Genomic DNA, 14,666 nt, shown 5'->3' on the forward strand with positions numbered 1-14,666 from the left:
GAAATCCTTTAAAAGCTAATGCGTAATATATTTATTTAGCTAGGTTCTAAAGGACCTATCTTACAAGAGGTTATCATTCCTAAACATAAAGACTATCCAAATCCATTGTCTGCTGTCTCTTATCTCCAGTCCACCATTGCAACCCACTCTCACTGAATGGAACAGGAATTGTACTTTCATTTATCAGACACTTCAGTTCTCTGGCGTTCTCCACTCTTTTCTTTAAAGATAGAGAAAACCCAATCAGTTTAAACTTCAGCTCAGGACAATCTGAACAACTCTTGCAAGTTTTTCCAATCTCCCCCATTCCCATCCAAAGCACTGAAATGGCCTCGAAACTGCCCCAGATCTGGGAGCAATGCTGAAACATTTTTAGAAACCTAAATGGCTGAAGGTGATGACCTAAAACACAGTTTGAAACACTGTTTACTCCACTGGAATAGCATTTTGAGAGCAGATCTTTGCTCTGGGGTGAATACAAACTGCAGACTCTAATCAGTAAATGTGAAGTCGAAGGCTTTCATGGCTGGCATCCATAGTTTTTTGTGGGTTTTTGGGGCTATATAGCCATGTTCTAGAAGAGTTGATTCCTGATGTTTCGCCGGCATCTGTGGCTGGCATCTTCAGAGAAGAATGAAGATGCCAGCCACAGATGCAGGCGAAACATCAGGAATCAATTCTTCTAGAACATGGCCATATAGCCCCAACCCCCCCAAAAAAACTATATACCGTTAAAGTTGTATGGGCCAAAAACAAACATTTTCCTGCCAAGATGAGATTGAAATTTTCTGCTTTTCTGTTGAATTTGAAAAACATCATCTGCAGGAGAGACGCTTAATAAAGCGGGCACTGAAGAAATAACCCAGTTTGAGACCGCTTTAACTGCCCTGGTTCATTGCTAGGGAATTCTGGGAATTGTAGTTTTGTGAGACATTGAGCCTTCTCTGTCAGAGAGCTCTGGTGCCACACAATTTAAACTCCAGTTCCCAGGATTCCCTAGCACTGATCCAAAGCAGTTAAAGTGGTCTCAAACTGGGTAATTTCCTCAGTGTGTTTTGGATCTTGTGGTCCTTGTAGGGGCTTTGAATGTTGGGCTATGAGTCTGGAGAACAGGCTGCACCCACACTGGAGAAATAACCCAGTTTGGTACCGCTTTAACTCTTTGTCTGGCTCTTTGCTATGGAATTCTGGGAGTTAGAGTTTGTTGTGGGGCTCTGGGACCACAACAAACTCCAACTCCCAGAATTCCATAGCAAAGAGCCAAACAGAGAGATAAAGCGGTACCAAACCGGGTTACTTCTCTACTGTGGATGCAACCAACAACAACAACAAAAGGAAAGGGAGGTTTATTTGTATGTATGTTTTTGCGTGTGGTGGTGGTGTGTGTGTGTGTCACTTTAAGCCGAATCTTTCCGAACTCATTCGGCAATTTCCGTCGTCGAGGAGCGCCAAGGTGCGATCGTCATAAAATCACCTCAGGGATTTTAGGGAGGGGGGAAATAAAGAGGAGGAGGAGGAAAAGTGTCTGAGGTAAAGTGCACGCGCACTCCCTCCCCCTCCCGTCCCTGACGTGACGTCACGGCTATGGATGCAGCCTCCACAACAGCCACCTTCTTCCTCCTCCTCCTCCTCCTCCTCCTATTGGACAGCCTCGGGCCCCTACAGCAGTTGGCTTTTAATAACTTGAGTTAGGTGCCAAGCAGTGATTGGAATCGCTGGAGCGCGTGCGCCTGCGCGAGAGACATAGCGAGCGAGCGAGCGCGCGCGCGCGCCACCAACGACTGCTACAACGACACCCCTCCCCCCTCATCCTCTCTCGCGCGCGCCGTTCCTTTTCTCCCTCCTCGCGCTGGCGCGCATGCGCACAACAGCCCGCCTCCCCCCCCCTGCGTTCTATCATCAGCGTCGAGGCCTAGCCAGCCGTCGAAGGCAACTTTTGTTCGTCTGCGTCGTCCGTCTCTCTTCTCTGGGCTCTTTGGTTGCGGACGGAGGCAGGCGCCAAGGGGCTCTGCGGCGGAGCTCCCTCCACACGAAGGAGCATGAAGGGGCCCCGGCGAGGGTAAGGAAAGTGGGACCCATGGAAGGAGCGGGAGGAGGGGAAGACGGGAGGTAATGGCGGCAGGAGCAAGGCACGGATTTCCTTCCTTCCTTCCTTCCTTCCTTGGATTTCTTTCCTTCGTCTGCCTTTTCTCCCGAGGAAGAGGCATCTCCAGGCGGAGAGGGCCTGGCCTGGCTGGCCACGGCGTCAAGGATAGACACACACACACACACACACACATATATATATCAATGAAAGGTACACAAGCCATATTAATAAAAGACACACGCAAACATACACACATTAATGAAAAGTACACACATACAGTATTAAGACACCTGTGTGTGTGTGTGTGTGTATATATATATGAAAGACACTCACATATATGCTAGTGGCACACATACACACACACATATTAATGAAAGATACAGGCATATATAGTAATGAAAGGTACACACACACATATAAATGAAAGACACATATACGCCCACATATATATACATACTAGTGGCACACATATATACTCACATACACACATATTAATAAAACACACACACACACACATATATATATTAGTGAAAGATGCACACACATAAACATACAAAATAAAAGACACACACACAGACACACATATATATATATATTAATGAAAGGTCCACACATATATAAATGAAAGACATGTACACACACATATATACTAGTGGCACATATATACTGTATAGGCATATACACATGTTAATGAAAGACACACACACACACATATATATATTAATTAAAGATGCACACACATAGACATATAAAATAAAAGACACACACACACACATATATATATATATATATACTAGTGGCACACATATACACACACATATCAATGAAAGATACATGCATATACATAAAAGTTGCGCACACATATATGCATATGAAATGAAAGACATGTATACACACATACATATATACCAGTGGCACATATATATGCACACACACAATAATTAAAGACACATGCACGTGTATATATGAAAGATACACACACGAAATTAAAGGCACATACACACACACACACTAGTTGTACACATATATACACACATACACATAATAATGAAAGATACAAGCTCACGCACTGACATATTACTATATATAAATGAAAGATACGCACACACATACTGATGGCACACATAGGTATGCACATACACACACATTGATGAAAGACACACATGTATACATGCACGCACAAATACACACACGTCGCATGCCTTCGTTTGCAACTTGTGGCGACCCTAATGCCAACCTATCATAGGGTTTTCTAGGCAGGATTAGTTCAGAGGAGGTTTGCCATTCACTTCTTCTGAGGCTGAGAGAGTGTGACTTTCCTGAGGACACCAGTGGGTTTACATAGCCGAGCAGGGGAAGGGGGATTCGAACCCCAACACACACATATGTGTGTATGTGTGTGTGAATGTATGTGTGTCTTTCATTAATATATATGTATGTACTATAGATATATGTGTGTTTTTCTTTAATGTGTGTATGTATAGTCTGCATATATATGTGTCTCATTAATATATATGTGTGTGCTATATGTGTCTTTGATATATATATATATGTGTGTGCATGCGCGTGTGTGTGCTAGATATGTGTGTGTGTTTCATTAATGCCGTCAGCCAGACCTCGTCTATGACTGGAAGGCGCACAACAAAAACAATAGCAGCAACACACTCCTTAGTTGAAGGGAGGCGGGTCTTTGTGTGCGTTTGTTTGGGCATATTTTTGTAGAAGGACTACGAATCCAGCTCTTCCCAGTGAACCAGCGCACTCTCCTTTCACAGCCCTCCATCTCTTTTTCGCCATCCCAGTTTGACTGATTGAACAACCCAGCCCCCTGCGTTTCCTTGCAGGAGTGATTGAAATAAGGCAGATTGCAAGGAGTTGCTGCATTGAGACATTGCTTCCCTTGTTTTCTTGGGGACATATTTAGGGGTAGCCCTGTGGGCCATGCAGGAAAATGCAACGAAATCCAAAGCCCACCAAACAATGATACCATTATTAGGCAAACAAAATGCACAAAGGGAAGGGGAACTCAATTATTCTGGGACTCCAGGCAGATAATTAATGTGACAAAAGCCCAAGAATGGTTATAGTAAAAATTCTCCTTAAGGTGCCACTAGACTCTTCGTTGTTTTTACTCCAAACCTTGCCTGTGATAAGTCCTCTTCTCCCTCTTTGTCCCCTCCTTTAAACAGGTGGTTAGTTTTGCCCTTCCCAATCCAGAAGTAGTATTTATGCAGGGGAGGGGCCCTCTTTTGCTATAGGTATTACTTTTTAATTAACAGAATTATTTCATATCCTTCCACTACACCCACCAAAGTAAACAATACACATGAAAGAAGTTGGAAGCTGTCATAATTAAACTACAGCGATGGCATGTTCAGTGTGTGCTACTTCCCTCTTGGTTGTAATCCAGTAGCAAGAGCAATAGTCCCTATGCGGATATGACTTAAGAAATGAGATCCCTGGGTCTAGTTTCCAATAAATCAGTTTAGAACTGGGCTGTTGGTCTTTTTAAAAAGTGTTAATAAAAATTAAAAATATCTCTGACATTGTGAGCTTTGGATGTTTCAGTGTTGTGATTGGACTGACTGTTGGAGGTCTTCAAACAGAGGCTGGATGGTCATCTGTCAATGGGGATTGAGAGTTCCTGCATGGCAGAATGAGGTTGGACTTGATGGCCCTTGCAGTCTCTTCCAATTCGATTCTATGGTTCTATGATAGCCAGGATTGGTTAGATTGAATGGTGTGTGAGGTTCATTTCTTAGTACCTGGAATGAAAACTGATTGAATCAATGTTGTATCCATTATTGTGTGGAAGAAATTGTATGTTAAACCCATTTCCATATAAGGAACATTCTGGCATATAAAAATAAAGTAGTTGACTGGGGTTGCAATTGTGAATTGTATTATATGGCAGTGCTGTGTGTTTCACCCTTCAGTGTAAGAAACATGTGGAAGATTATGGCTGGCCAACCTGCAGACTGGGTGCCAAAAGTAAGAATTGGAAGATGCGATATGCCTGAGCAGTTGCAGGAGGAGCCTGTACTTCGTTGTGGCATTTCTAGGGACCACTGTCTCTGCTGTTATGTTGTCCTTAGCTCAGTAGACCTGGGTCCCAAGGTGTGCGTCAGAATGCACCGAAGTGGGGCTATAGATTGCCAGAATTGGTGTGTTGCCACAATTGGTGTGTTGCCACAATCTTCAGTTGCTCCAGACATTTTCCTTTTGCTGTTTTGCCGTGTGTAATGTAATTTCATGAGAAATGTTCTTCTGCTTTGCAAGTAGTACTTATGAGAGGTTTAACAGGTGTATTTTCTACTCGAAATACATGACTTGACTTGCAAATAGTAGTACACTGTAGTTTAGAAACTGAATTGCTGTTGCAGCAGAGAGCCTGATTTTAGTCCCCAAGACAAGGGATTTAGGAAGCAATGTGGAGCTGAGAGAGAAGATAAGTTTATTGTTTGAATGCAGGTACCGTATTTTTGGAACATAATGTTTTTGCCTCGAGCCAAACATGCAAAGCATTTTCTGTCCAAATTTTTTAAATGGCTGCCTTTTTTCAGGATGAAATGTCTGTCAAATGTACATTTAGACTGTTACAAACAAAGGACATTAGAACATTGATATGACCCACAATTTTTAACTTGTCAGTCGGAAATGTCCAGCTGAGCTAAGTCCTAGTTTGCCTTCAGGCAAGAGCATTAGGATGATAGTCCTGATATTATTCCAGATAGATCATAACTTGGCTTCCCCTAAAGTTAAACAAACTGTTCAATATTGGAATGTACTGCATTTGTTGTTTTTTTCAAGAATGGTTATCATTTTGATTCACTGTCTCTTTTGCAGCTAGGGTTTCAGCATGTGAGCAGCAATTTTATATATTACACAGAAGCTGATATGAAGGTGCATACATACAGAGTACAGGAAGATGTTCCTGTAGCTCTTCTAGTGTATTGCAGGAATGCTCCAGTTCACCAAGAAAACGTTACACTCTTGACAGTAACTGACACTGTCAAGCACAAGAAGTGGGTTGTATCCAGTTGTTTTTGAGCGGAGCAGACTCAGCGGATGGAGCGATTCCTTCATTCCCCTACATTTTTCTTCGGCAAAATCTGCTCTGGAGGGTTGGAGGATCCTTAAGAACAAATTGAAGGGGGCTTCCAGCAGGCAGCATGGTGGGAAGTCCTGTTGCTTGTGTGGAAGTCTATTTGGGTGACACAGGAATGTCACTTTCTTTGTTTTTTGCTTGTTTGTTTGTATTTTGATCACTTTATTAAATGAGATACTAAATTCAGTCGGCCCTTCTTATACACTGATTTTTTATACATGGATTCAAGCATACACGGTTTGAAAATGATCCAAAAAAGTATAAATTTCAAATAGCAAACCTTGATTTTCCATTTTTCTTAGGGACACCATTCTTTTATGTCATTACATTTAATGGGACTTGAGCATACACGAATTTTGTTATACATGGGGGATCTTGGAACCAAACCCCAGCGTATAACAAGGGTCCGCTGTAGTTTTAAGTTTCAGCTACCAAACAACACTTAGTTAATGAGTTCCTTTTGAATAAAGGAAGATTAGAGAACAAAACTAAAAGAGACCTCCAAGAGTAAACATGTTTTCTGAAGGAGTTTCTGAATAGTAGTATTAGGCTTAAGTGATAAATTCTGAAGTTGCAGTCTTCTCTGAAAGCAGGATAAACGTTGGGCAAAACTTGTGATAAAATGTTAAAGTTATCTTGGAACACTACAAAAATGAGATTAAGGAGACTTGTTTTTGAAGGCCATTCTCAGATCGTGTAAGGTTGTAGTTTTAGGTAGAAATGAGTTTTATTTGGAAAGCAAATAAGTGGAAGTTAATAAATAACTGGTATTGCTTCATAAGAATTAGAACAAGTAGTTTGATTTGCAAGATAACTTAAAACAGAAGTGAATATGCTAATCTTTACATGTTGTCTAAGTGTACATAAGCTGTGCACAAATAAATTAACAGTTAGAAGTTCAAAGGCTGATTATTTTATTTTAGGAGTGTTTCTTACCTTCATCCGATGCTCATGATTTCAGCAAGATTATTAATGTTACTGTAGCATATGAGCAAAAATACTTATCCTTTTATTTGCTATTTTCTGCATGTTTAGCCAAAAGCGTAAGCCCTACTTTTCTGGGATCTGACCTACTGCAGTCCTAAACACAGTCACTGGATAGTAACTGCTACTGAATTCAGCAGGACATACTTCCACAAACTTTAGGATTGGGTTAAATTTGTGCTGCTAGACTTTAGAAATTAGTGTTTGGAATACAAGATAGAAAAGCAATTGCACAAAGGCAGAATGGACACAGATTTCACTGTTGATGTTGACAGTAATATTATTTCACCTGAAAGATTTCAAGAACAGTTATTAAAGTGTATTGCAGCCATTAATTCTACTACCTTCCCCCTGTCGTATGTATGTAGCAGTTGTTCCCAAGTGAGCAAGTTGTTTGTAGGACATAACAGTCACAAGCATGTCAGGCTGCTTTTGTCTTTCCCATTTTTCCCACCACTACAACATACAGTCAACCCTTCTTATACACTGATTTTTTTATACACTGATTCAAGCATACACTGTTTGAAAATGTTTCAAAAAAGCATAAATTTCAAACCTTGATTTTCCATTTTTTATAAGGGACACCATTTTGCTATGTCATTATATTTAATGGGACTTGAGCATACACAAATTTTGTTATCCATGGGGGAATCTTGGAACCAAGCTCCAGCGTATAACAAGGGTCCACTGTATATTCCTACATTGTTATTGGAACCATGATGGATTACAGTGGCCCTTCTCATCTGTGTGAGTCTGGTTTCACACACACACACGCACACACACACACACACATCCGCCCCACCGCAGATGAGGAAAATCATGGGAGCTCAAGCCCAAATTAGTCAATGGGTGTTGGTATGAGCTCTACTATGGGGCAGGGCGATCTGTGGGAGCTCCAGTCTGCAGATGCCTGGCCCACTGATAATTGATACAGCAGGCTCATTGCACCTTTATCTTAATTTATTACAGAACTTGTACATACCCTCTAATGTCCAGTCAGAAAGCATTTTAGTAAGGAACTAGTAGCAAATTAGAAATAAAAACTGAATGCCACAGATGAGCTTTACAGCACATCATTTGGGCATTTTACTTCTGAAAGACATATTCGCCTCTTCTGTTCAAAACATTTCCCTGTGTTTTAAGCCCCTACACAGTAATCTTGTTGAAAGGCAGAAGTGTTAACATACAATCTAAATATGCTGAAGAATGTTGACTGGGTAAGAGTAGCACTTCTTCGTGTATGATTGGGTATGCAGCTACCTTCTTTCCTGTTTTAGTTAGTTATTCTAATATCACTAAGAATGCAGGAAGGCTACAAACGTTAAATATTTTGGTTTACAAAAGAGTTTGTCTAATCTTATGCTTAAGTTATTAGTTACTTTCTCCATGGGAATGAGTCCACTGAAGAAGACATATACAGTTGGTCTTTCAGGTCTGTGGGGTTCAGATCCATGAATTGGATCATTCAATTACATGACAGTGACATGAATATGGATATGCAGAAGTGTACACATTCATATCACCACCATTTAATAATATGGGATGTGACAAATCAAGGGTTTGGGGTTTTTTTTGCATTTGCAGTGGGCCCCAGACCAACCCCTCGCAGATCTGAAGTCCTAACAGTACAACATGAGACCCATTAGCAAGTTGCAGGTCATATTCTATAGCAGTACCCTAAAGAAATACTAAGTATGTACATTCGCCCCTTGGAGCTTGTGAGGGATCTGTTCCAGACCCCCGTGCGCAAGTTCCAAATCTTGCGCATATTCAAGCCCCATAGGTTTGAATGGGGTGCGTGCATGCGGGCGCTCTTCGCGGGCATGTACCCCATTAAGGTTAATGGTGGTTGCCCCTCCATGGATTTTTCAAGTCCGTGGATTTCAAGTCACGGACTTGGAAGGACGATTGTATTTTCTGTTACTCATTCCCACATGTTTATGGTACTATAAAGCTACCAAAACCCATCAAAAACAGGCTTTGAGGGGATAGCTGCTCCTTCAGTGTTCTTTCTTTCCTAAGATTCAGAGGTGTGTGGTGGTATAGACAAAAGTTTATTTGGCCTTTTGCCATGAGCCAAACACATTCAGTACTGGACTTACTGTTACTGAAATTCCCTTGTTGGTATTAATTGCAGTTAAGTTAAAGCTATATATGTTGCTACTACTGAACTCTACGAGATGAAATACAGAGAAGGCAAGAGTGGTCAGGACGGGAAGAGAGCTATGGAGTGAAAGGAGGGAACTGAGAAATGGTGCAGAGATATCAACTTCTGCAGCAACAAGTGGATAACAGTATAGTGAGGCTAGGGTAAAGAAAGGAAGGGTGTAGTGATCAAGGTAAACTAACAAGTGGTGGAGGAAGAGTAGTAAGATTAAGATGTAGGGTGCAGACAACAGGTAGCTAGCTGAGAATTGGGCTGCTTCTCTAAGTGAAAAAAGAACAGAAAAATGGAGATAACAGATGAGAAATGTTTTCCGATAAGGGGGCAGTGCTGTGAGTTACATGGAGAAGAAGGTGATAGCTGAGAAATAAGGCTGCACGGATTTCTCAGAAGGAGTATTAAATGCAGTTTGAATAGAGACAAATGGGATCTGTGTAGTATATATAGGGAAAAGAAAATAGGTGCTCAGAATAGAAAGAGTGGCCAAGCCTTATTGAATGATGTAGTGGTTGACTGCTGTGTTCCCAGGAATTTCTTTGGTGTGCATAAAACAAAGTTTGTGTACATTGAACCACCAGAAAGCAAAGGTGTCACTATCTCAATCACCAACATAACAGTTTTGGATTTTGGAATATTTTAGATTTTGGAATTTTGGATAAGGAAAACTCAGCCTGTATATAGTTTTCTTCATTATGGATACATAGCCATGTGTGACTGAATTTGTGCTTTGTATTCCAAAGTAAAAAGATTTAATAAATTAATGAAATAAATTGTTTATTTATTGACCGCTTTTCCCAGGATCAAAGCGGTGTACAGCATGTAAGATAAATACATTACAAGCATTACATTACAATGACATATTTAAAAATTTGGGAAATATTAAAATGGCTTACAGTCGAAAATCAAATATTTATAATCCACTTCTGCAATCTTGCTGAACAGTTGTGTTTGTTCTATTTATATATTCTTCATTTATTAAAATATTTATCTCTCTATGCCCCAATATTGAAGGATTTCAGGGCAGCCTACAGTAAAATTAATCTGAACAATTTAGAACCATTTAAAACAGTAACAATAATTTAAAAACTAAAAACACATCAAACTACAGTGGTCCCTTGGTAGACTTTGGTTGCAGGACCCCCTATCAATACCAAAATCCATGGATGATCAAGTCTCATTAAATACAATGACATTATTAAATGGCGTTCCTTCTACAAAATGGCAAAATTAAGGTTTGCTTCTTGGAATTTTTAGTTTTTAAAAATACAGTTACCCCTCCTAACTCACGGATCTGAGATCCATGACTTAAATTATTCGCAGAGGGGTGACCTCTGATATTTCTAATGGTGCGTGCATCTGGGCTGTGCACACGGGGGTGCGCCCTATTCAGTCTTATGAGGCTTGAATACATGTGTGCCTTTGTTTTCGCGGGCAAGGTCCGGAACAGATCCCCCACACAAACGGAGGGCCAATTGTATTTTCAAGTCATGGATGCTTGAATATGTTGATAAAAAATCCCTGCCTATGGAGGTCTGACTGTATTTAACACTTTAAACAGGATGGTTTAAAAACACTTCAGACATTTACAAACATCTCACTTGCAAATATAAATGAAATCGGTCACGGTCCAAAACCTTTGATAATTTGCAGTGTTTTGACTTGGTGCCAGAATAACGACAGCATTGATGTCAGTCAGGCAATAGTCCTGATATCACAACCGAGGAGGGCATCTCCCACACATCCTATCACAGTATTTTGCCCTTGCTGTTGAGACACAAAGGAAGAACCCTCCAACCTCAAACTTCATGCAGATATATGTAGAGAGAGGCACTATTGATTTCCAAAGCCCTTTAGGGCTTTGAATGTCATTGTCAACACCGTGAATTAAGACTGGAAGTATATTGTTAGCTAATGCAATTATTTTATTTACTTATTTTTTATCATTTTGAAAATAACTTTTTTAACAATCCAGTTTACATATAACAGCAGCAGCAGACAAACATACCAAAAGCATATATCAACAGACAGTAACCTATGTCCTGCTCCCCACTCAGCACTCTGTGATAATTAAGTATAAGATCTAGTTAAATCTCTCTAACTAGTCTAACATATTATGAACCAGTAATTCTAAAATTTCCTATAATCTGAAAAGAAAAAGAAGAAAACAAGAAAAAATAGTTTGATCTACAATTTATATAGAAAACTATTCATATCTAAACATCAAAACTTATATCACATTATCTCCAGATCTTTTTAAAAATATAATTTATAAAAGATGCCAAGTTTACAAATAGCTATTTCCAGTTGTTATTGGCCTGCTCTTTCTGTAAATTCTAGAGTGTACCCATACTACAGAAATAAAGCAATTTGTCACTACTTTGACTGCCATGAATCTGTCCTACAGAATCCTGGAATTTGTAGTTTGGTGAGGCATCAGAGCTCTCTGAAAGACCAGGGTCAATATCTATCTAAACTACAAATCCCTGGATTCCACAGGATGGAGCCATGACTGTTAAAGTAGGGTCAAACTGCTTTATTTCTGTAGTGTGCCAACCAGTATAACCAGTAGTGAGGATGCTATGAACTGCATTTTAATGGTCACATACTCCATGTCACGTGAGCTTTTGTAACTTCAATCTACTTCCTCAGATGCAGATCCACTCCACCAAAAGCATCTGAGGAAGTAGACTGAAGTTTACAAAAGCTCATGCTGCCAACTTCTTTCTTTCAGTTAGTCTCAAAGGTGATACAAGATCTCTACATAAAAATTACTACAGTCAGTCCTCCACATTTGCTGTTTTAACTTTTGTGGCTTTGATTATTCACAGATTTGATTAATACCTTCTCTGGGAATCTCTAGGTCCTCCAGTATGACTGTGTGGTCCAGAGTCCACCAAAAATCATGTGGAAGGACCTAGTGATTCTTAGAGAGAACACTTGCTTAGGCATTTGTAGGTCTTCCAGTACAATTCTCTGGTAAACCTTTGGCAGTTTGTTGATCATAGAGTTGCCCTGGAGGACCGTCCTAGAGCTTCCTAGAGAAGTGTTCTCTTAGGTTAAAAAATAGTATTTTTTTATTATTTTGGGTTTTTCCATTTTCATGGGGTCCTGTGCCCCTAACCCCAGCGAATGTGGAGCGTCCACTGTAGTTTCCAGTTTCTTTGTTTTTAACTAACTTGCCTGCATTAGTAGACACTTGTGGTTTGAAAGAAATAAGCAACTATTGTAAAGCCTGAGCTGGATGTTTAGAGAGAATTCTTACCATACACGATCAGCTGCACGATTTCTAAGCCTGGTATGATTTGTTGCTTTTTTTCTCCACTTGCCAGGAATTACAGTGTTGGATTGTTGTTTTTTCATGGTCATTGTAGTGTGTGTTGTGATATTCTAGGATTATCCTTGTGTTTTACAAGTAGGAAGGCTTTCTGTCACATGCAGTGATGTATTGTTCAGTTTTAGAATCTTGGCTGCAAAAGCTGAAAGATTACATAATACATCTTTAGGTCAAGTGATCAGTTGTACAACTGGTCTTACGCTGTATTGATATAGCTCCTATGACAGGAAGATTTAATTGGGCTCTGGTGAGAACGTGAATTCTGCGAATGGGTCTGAAGAATGTCCAGAGTACTCTTAATTGTTGTTATAAATAGTCTTGTCATGATGGATTCATTAAACTTTGTTTATTGCGTGTTTGCCCACTTTTAGAAGATCTGTTAGTAAATATATGCATTAATACTGAACAATATGTCCTGAGATTCAGGCAGAAATTTAATCATTCCAAAAAGTGTTCTAGTATTGCATAACTTAGCAATATGCATGTGATCATTAAAGTAGCATATAATAAAAGCAGCAGCATGTCTCCTCTAAAGTCTAGACTGTGATTTGTAATCTTTCCCACAGTGTGCCAACTGAGTTGTTCAGCCAAGCTATAATTGTCAGAACAGAACGGTGAAATGCTTTCTGCAAAAAGGGGGTGATTCCACAAATGTAGCTTAATAAGCCAAGATATGAATGAACCCTTTGACAAATGCGTTAGCAGACAAACCAGGAAGTCATTGATTAATTATAGTTTCCCCATTCAGACAAATGGGAAGCTATAACACTTCCTGCCTTGTTGTTCCCCAAAGGAAGGACTGAAGAAGCAACTTCTGCAACAAAAAAGGCTCTTCAATATCGTGAATATAAGTCAAGATACAATAATCCAAACATAGTATTTGATAGCATTCATTTTTCTTTTCAAGGGGCTGATGGTTTCTGTACATGCATACAATTTATCATACCGCATATACTTGAGTAGGTTTGGGGGCCAAAAATTATGGCTTTTGATATGACCCATGGATAAGTCGAGGGCCAAACTTAGGGGCATGTAACAAAGGATCTAAAGGATGAAGCAATGGAAAGCTATGCCAAAGAACTTACAAAATTACAGCAGGCTCAACTGTTTGTGTTTACCTTAAATGCTGGACGGATGAGAGACTGATGGTGAACCTTTTATAGACCGAGTGCCCAAACTGCAACCCAGACCTCACTTATTTATTCCAAAGTGCCACGTCCCTCTGGCTTTCTAGTAAGAAACTCTGGAAAACTCTGTGCTAGGGTGAAAGGATGTGTGCCCACAGAGAGGGCTCTGAGTGCCACCTCTGGCACGCGTGTCATAGGTTCGCCATCACTGTCAGTGCTTCCAGGACAAATTACCCTCTTGTCTTTCACCAGGGATGGTTCCTTTTTAAAATAAGAGTTAAAAATAAGTCAACTCAGGTTTTTTGGGTCAGATTTTTGGCCTAAATTTCTAGATTTACACATGAGTAGATACAGTATGTATTCCTTTGTCTTGAAATCAGATTATATTTCAATTGACATTATTTTAAACTGATTTTTTAAAATTAAAAAAAAAAATAAAATCTTGATACTGTGCTTTTAAGTACTCCCTATATTTATCATTGTATGTACAGTATTGTAGTCCTGTCCTTTTTCTGCATTAATTGGTGAATGTTTATCTAAATAAATAAAATTCAAATAAATTTGAAGATGTTACATTTATAAATGTAAGGAACACAACAACAAAATTTAATTTTCTTATAAAATAATGCATTTTATACACCTTTTAATGCACTTTAGAACCAAGAATTGTGTTAGAATATTTAGAAGATGCAAAACCCAGTAAATGCATTTTGATTTCTGAACTACATTTTATTTCTCTATATATGGCTCATGCCAATTGGTATTGGAATTTATACTGAATTCCATAAGCATCCCTGTTTGTGGATCAGCTATATGTAAGTCCCTTTGATACGAAAAACATTAGATTAAAATATCTTTGTATC

At 39.6% G+C, this 14,666-nt stretch overlaps 1 protein-coding gene across 2 annotated transcripts in view; it reads left to right on the plus strand.

Annotated features, from left to right (window-relative positions):
• Positions 1-1,885: 1,885 nt before the first annotated feature.
• BMPR1A (bone morphogenetic protein receptor type 1A) overlaps positions 1,886-14,666 on the plus strand; it is a 94,366-nt gene continuing 81,585 nt past the window's right edge. For both annotated transcript variants that reach the window (XM_089510608.1, XM_089510607.1), the window contains exon 1: positions 1,886-2,059. The gene's annotated coding sequence lies outside the window, so the exon portion shown is untranslated. The remainder of the gene's footprint in view (positions 2,060-14,666) is intronic.

Source organism: Sceloporus occidentalis, unplaced genomic scaffold (genome assembly GCF_023333645.1).
Source record: "Sceloporus occidentalis isolate IW3139 unplaced genomic scaffold, rSceOcc1.0.p SCAF_2, whole genome shotgun sequence".
Taxonomy (NCBI): Eukaryota; Metazoa; Chordata; class Lepidosauria; order Squamata; family Phrynosomatidae; genus Sceloporus; species Sceloporus occidentalis.